Raw genomic sequence first — 6,548 nt, 5'->3', positions numbered from 1 at the left:
TTAGAAGGTTGCTGGTTCAAGCCCAGCCGCTGCCAGGTTACCAGTGTTAGGTTACAGGTTAATCAGTTGTTCAGGTTGTACTAAGACACAGTTGTAAGTCACGTACGTACAAGCTGCGCCTCCAGAGGACAGAGCATACAGGTGACTGAGAAGAGCTGCATTTTATTACAAATAGTTTTGTTGTTTTTTTTTAATTGTGCTCATAACAGTTTCCATGACGTCATCAGATGTCAGGATGGGAACCAGGCCATGGAAAAGGCAACAAACAGATCACCCAATGACAAGTCTCAATTCAGCATGCGCACATGTGCACACACATACATGCACTAGCATCCAGGCACTCACACACAAACGTATACTGGCATATGGTGAAAGTGTGTGAATCCGTGTCCACGTGAGCCTGCATCGAGTTGTGGGCACACCTATATCTGTTGAAATATCTCGGTACTGGAGGAGGAATAGCAAAACTAGACTCGGGTCATGAAGAAACATCGAAATTGTGCATCACCAAATGCACGTCAACCAGTGCCACTGATTTCAAGTTCAAATATAAAGATATGTTCATAATCTGCTACTTTGTTGGCATTATTGTGTTATCTATAAATTTTGCTAACTAGAATTTTCTGCTACACAACACAGGGGGAAAAACACTGTTATGGAATGCTGGACAGTAGCCAGAAGTGAAAGGCCTTAGGAGTGAGATGTGTGAAACGAAGTGAAATACTCAGAAGCGCAACCTTTCGCCGCTGGCCGAGCCAAACGGAGGTTCTGTGGCCTCTTCTCTGGCTGGCCCAGTGTTTACTCCAGACACACACTCTGACGGCACAGGAAACTGCGTGACGTGAAAGAGTTTACCGGGTAAACAGGTTTTCTGGCACAAGCAAAATCATTTTTAAAAAGCTACTTTGTAAATAAAACTCCTCTATTCTGATTAACCAAGGAGTGAAAGTCTGAAGATAGGACAGCTGATCTGAGATCAGGTGCCCTATAGCCATATAAATTTATTCATTAAACCAATCCTATATCAAAACCCCTGTGTTTAAGGGAGGGTGGCGGTGCTTATCTCTCTCTCTTGCAGGCACATACACTGAAGAGAATTGTCACTCCATCACAAACACACAAATTTTCTTTTAGGCTTTCTTTCTTCTTTAAGCCCTTGTTTAACCCAATCCACAGCATGCAAAAATCAGATGTATGGATCAGTTTTTTTTTTGCACACATTATATATATATATATATATATATATATATATATATATATATATATATTTATTTATTTATTTATTTATCTATTTTTTATTTTTTTATTTATTTTTTTAAACTCTGTCAGCTTATACGAAGTGGCGGTGGTCCATCATCACTCTCACTGCACACATCCTCTTCAGCTGAGTGAGCATGACTACATACAGCTTAGAAAAATAGGTCTGGATGTGTGTGTGTGTGTGTGTGTGTGTGTGTGTGTGTGTGTGGCTGGCATGTTCCTGTATCCCACATATTCTGCAAAGCCCGGAAGTGGGAAAATCAGTCAGGCCCTTACAGCTATGAATAGCCCAGTTTTCAACGTTGGGGTTGAGTTCAGAGGGGAAGGATGTGCGCGGAAGCAGCCGCATGCAGGTGGTGTCGAAGACGACCCAGAGGGCCCTGCACGAGTCCTGAGTCAACGGGAAAACCCAGATAGTTCTCACGGCCTAGCCTGCTCCTGAGTCGTTTTGGCAGACATGCCTGCATCCGCCTGTGCTGCAAGTGGCTACTGTAATAAGTGTGCCGGGATTCCTTCTCTTTGATACATGTAACGTCCTTAACAGTTTGACAGGTTCAGCCACTTCCCATGTTTAACACCAGTAATGATGCACCCCCTGAAAAACTGCCCTTTGATTAAACACTGGCCCAAGACCAAGAAGTCAAACATTGATTTCCATCTTTCCTGTGTGGGAGAAGGGAAACGTACCAAGCTGAAAACCTTTCACTTGAGCTACTGTCACCACAAATGTGCAGAGAAAAGCCTAAAATATTTATCCATATTCCTTGGATACTACTGAGCGGTCGTTACACTTTCAGGAAATCAGGTGCTGTGTAGAGGAGTTCAAATTCTTGTTTTTGTACATAACCAGGGGCAAAACATGTGGACAGGACCTGCTTAAACTAAATAATAATAAACACTGTCAAAAGGTGTAGAGTTCAGCACATAGCTTCTTTTATTTTTCCAGGATGTAGATCAACAAAAATAAAGAACTACAGACAAATGTGACTAAACTTCAGAATCAAAAGGGCCCTGCTTCATTTCCAGGAATACGATTTATCAAGATGCGACATCCACATCTTGCTGCAGTGAAGCATGTTACCGCGACCTTGTGTGCAGCGTAAGGTGTGTCGCCTCGGCTGCATGCACTGGATGCAGTGGCAGCATTTGGCAGCGACAGGGGCGTCTTATGTACAATCAATGAAACAAAGAACGTACAGAAAACATTCAAAGAATTCATACAGGTCACTCAGGAAAATAGCTACCTACTTCACCCATTAAAACAAACAAACAAACAAAGAAAAAAAAACTTTTCAAACAGCAAGGAAAGCGTTGGAGAAAAATTACAAATCGTTTGGAAGACGATCCGATGTCTGAAACGGAGAATATAGGTTTCGTTGGCTTCGGGAGTTTTTGGAGCCACGATATATCGTTTACCGTGTCCACACCGGCTACATTTCGCGCACTGCCGTACCGGAGCTTTAAAGTGCAGTTCGTGGCCAGCCAGTCTCCATTTCAGTTAAAAGGCGCAATACTGCAAGCTAGTCAGTGTTACGATTCTTATACAGCCGAGCATGTGGCGTAATCAGGGAGTCGATGAGATGTTGCGTAAGTAAAGGTTTGGCTTTTTTTGGAGTAGCTATAGCAACAGTAGTAGTAGTTGTTGTAGTAATAGTTGCGAGTAGAGTGTTTAAAATCCGTTTATTTAGGCATCAAAACCGAAAATACTTTGTGAAAGGAGAAAAACAATAAAATCACATTAATAGGCTAACTAGTTTCCCTGCATCACTTATGTACTTAAAACTGGTGGCTCTACACACCATGATTCCTCAAAGCTGCAGATGTTACGAGGCAGTATTAATAAAAACTAAATTTATATATATATATATATATATATATATATATATATATATATATATATATATATATATATATATAACAAATGCAACCTTTATATGTGATTCCCCTAAAGCCTGGAATAATCACACCATGTCTAGGGTCAGGGGGACAGAAAGAGAACCCCATACGACTGTTCTCTCTACCAGCCTGGACCAACACAGTCACAAGAGCATGGAAAATTAGGGGGGGGGGGGGTGCATGAGAGAGAGGAAGGGAGGGAACGAGAGAGAGAGAGAGAGAGAGAGAGAGAGAGAGAGAGAGAGAGGAAGGGAGGGAACAACAGAGAGAGAGAGAGGGAACGAGATAGAGAGAGAGAGAGAGAGAGAGAGAGAGAGAGAGAGAGAGAGAGAGAGAGAGAGAGGAAGGGAGGGAACAACAGAGAGAGAGAGAGGGAACGAGACAGAGAGAGAGAGAGAGAGAGAGAGAGAGAGAGAGAGAGAGGAAGGGAGGGAACAACAGAGAGAGAGAGAGGGAACGAGACAGAGAGAGAGGAGAGAGAGAGAGAGAGAGAGAGAGAGAGAGAGAGAGAGAGAGGAAGGGAGGGAACAACAGAGAGAGAGAGAGGGAACGAGACAGAGAGAGGGAGAGAAGGAGGGAGAGAGAGGAAGGGAAGGAACAAAAGAGAGAGAGAGAGAGAGAGAGAGAGAGAGAGAGAGAGAGAGAGAGAGAGATCTGTATTTGACAAAGCAGAATAAAGTGGAGGAAGAGGAAACAGGAACTTTTGCTGGAGCAAATGATTCAGAATAAACGAGAATAGGACCCTGATGACAGAACAGCAGACCTTCCACAGATTAGTCACACGTTCTATCTCCCTATCAATATCTCTGGGGAAAAATTAAGAGACCACCATTTCTCTGATTTTCACAATCTAACATATGTATATGAGATATAGTCAAAATATAAACCACTGAAGAGAATTCCAGGTAAATAGCTACAGTGTACTGTAGTAGGCCTAGAAGATGTAGAGGTAGTCAGAACTGTAGTGAAGTACACAACCTTGTTGTTTTGGACTACCTTTCTCCTGCTCAAATAATGCTTGCTCAGTTGTCAGCAGTATCTCTGTTAGAAATGGACTACTGGTGGCTGATAAATTGCGTATGGAAACAGATTTATTACAGTGTGTTACAGGTGCACTTTTCCAGTTACAAGTGCAGTCCTAGTCAATAAGGGTGAGTACAGGTACAAGGCAGGTGTTTCTAATAAAGCGTCTGGTGCATCAACATAGTCCACTGCTCTTTGGGCAGCTATTTAGTTATTTAATAGAGATGTTATGAAGTTGCCCAATCACTGCTTATTTGCGTGTAGTGCACACACTTCTGTGGTGAACAAGAAAACCTGCTCAGTGGAGCCCAACTCAAGAAGCCAGTGCGGAATTTTCAAAAGCTAGATTTCCTAGTAAGTTAAACTGACGATTGTCTAATAAAGTTTCCCCATTCTTCTATAGGACGGCCAAAAAATAAAACTGGAAATAAAATAAAATTTATAGCGGTTCCAAATTATAGTGCAGTTTAGTTGCCCTGCTTTAAAGAAGCCGAATCGTTAAGGACTTAATTAAGAGGCTGATGGCTGAGTGGAATCAGCTGCGGCAGAGCTTGGAAACTGATGTATGCCCCGCATGGGGACTCCAGTACACGTACAGGCGCGTCGGTGAGCGTCAAAGCACCTGACACGTGTACTGCGAAACACGTGCATTCTGAGGCGACAAACTTCGAGGACTAAGCCTAATGTAAACATGACAACAGGCCTCCCAATTTGGACTGAATTTTGAATACATCTTCTAATGCCCATCATTCATTTGCTCTGTTGGTAAATTACCTTTTCAGCGTTATCCGCTGTGACCTCTTGAAGCAGTTTGTCCATTTCGGGTCCCGCAGAGACGCTCAGCTCGAACATCTCAAGTTGAGAGGGGGTGGTAACCTTTCATCATACGTGTGAACATCAGTTCAAGTTAATGCTACATTTGATTTACACGAACACAAATTAGTTTGAAACAGCTAATCTAGCCGGTCATTCATCCTACAAAAACACATTTTTTGGCAAAATAATTCTAACATTAATCGTTAAAAAGTATAAATATGATTAACCCATTTTCCAACTTACACATCTTTCATTCGTATACGTTTTCTCTCACCTCACCAACCTCAATCTTAATGTAAATGCTCGTCAGTGGTGCACATTCCATTAAGGCAGACAAACTACTAACACGTGACGTCTGTATTCATGTCATTTGAGTAAAAAACAAAAATAAGGAAAATTCTAAGGAATCACCTCCCCTCATTATTACCTATTTATGCCAAAGGCTCTCTCGAACACCCCCCTCCCCCCACTGAAGATGAACAGAACTCCATTACCTAAAGCTGTGAGACACTGCAACACAAAGCACTGTGGGTTTTGTATTTTTTTGGACTTTTTTTTGGTATGTTTAATGTATTGTAGGTCTTTTCTATAAAGAGGCACAAATCAGGCTTCTGAGTCACGGTGAGACTTTCAGAGAAGTGTCAGCTACGTGTGTCCAAACTGTAATACAATACAATACAATACACACACACACACACCTCTTTTATGCAAGCTAGTGCATACAAACACTCACACGTGCATACCTTTAAAGTTGAAAAGAAAATGTCAAGTTTTCAATCAGAAAACAAAAAACAGCAGTTACAATAAATACAGAAACTGCAAAACACCTCAAGACCATTAACACATATGTACTTAGATGCTGATATAATAATAAAATCATAACTTCTAGTTGAATTGCAGTTGAACAGAGCAAAAACTCTCTTCATTGGCTCAGAACAGAGGACTAGATGAAGCAACAGACCAAAAGCTACCAATTACCCAGTTATCCTTAACACACACCCACACACACACCCACACACTCTTCATAGAGGGTATGTGAACAGCAGACCTGCTACTACAACCATCATCAGATCTGCAGTAAAAGCAAAAGCTCGTTTCTTTTAGAAAATAACTGATTAGTCTGAAGTGTTCACTTTGGTGTGAAGATCACTGTAAACCTGCTGTTTTATGAAATAACCCCCCCCCCCCCCCCCCCATCTCCGCTGCCTCAGGCCAGTTTATGAGTCAAATTGATGACCTTCCCCATTTTGAGCATGTTTAAAAATCTGACCTCAGGTCAGATTTTAAAAAGGTACCATGTACCGAAGCACAACAGACTACACAACTACTCTCTTTGCTACGTCTTGAGGAGAGATTGTCACATCCATCCCTAATAATTTCAAACCCATTAAGCCCACAATATATTTATCATGCACTCCAATGACATTTTCCAGAAATATTTGTTGAGTATATACAGATATTTATATAATATATAAATATATCTATATCTCTCTGTCTTTTTTGCCTGGTTTTTGTGTTTCATGTTGACAATGTAAATGACTGTTACAAAGGTC

This window comes from Electrophorus electricus, chromosome 15, assembly GCF_041902795.1.
Source record: "Electrophorus electricus isolate QZ-2024a chromosome 15, ASM4190279v1, whole genome shotgun sequence".
Lineage (NCBI taxonomy): Eukaryota > Metazoa > Chordata > Actinopteri > Gymnotiformes > Gymnotidae > Electrophorus > Electrophorus electricus.
The sequence above is the reverse complement of the archived record's forward strand: the minus strand, read 5'-3'. Positions refer to the sequence as shown.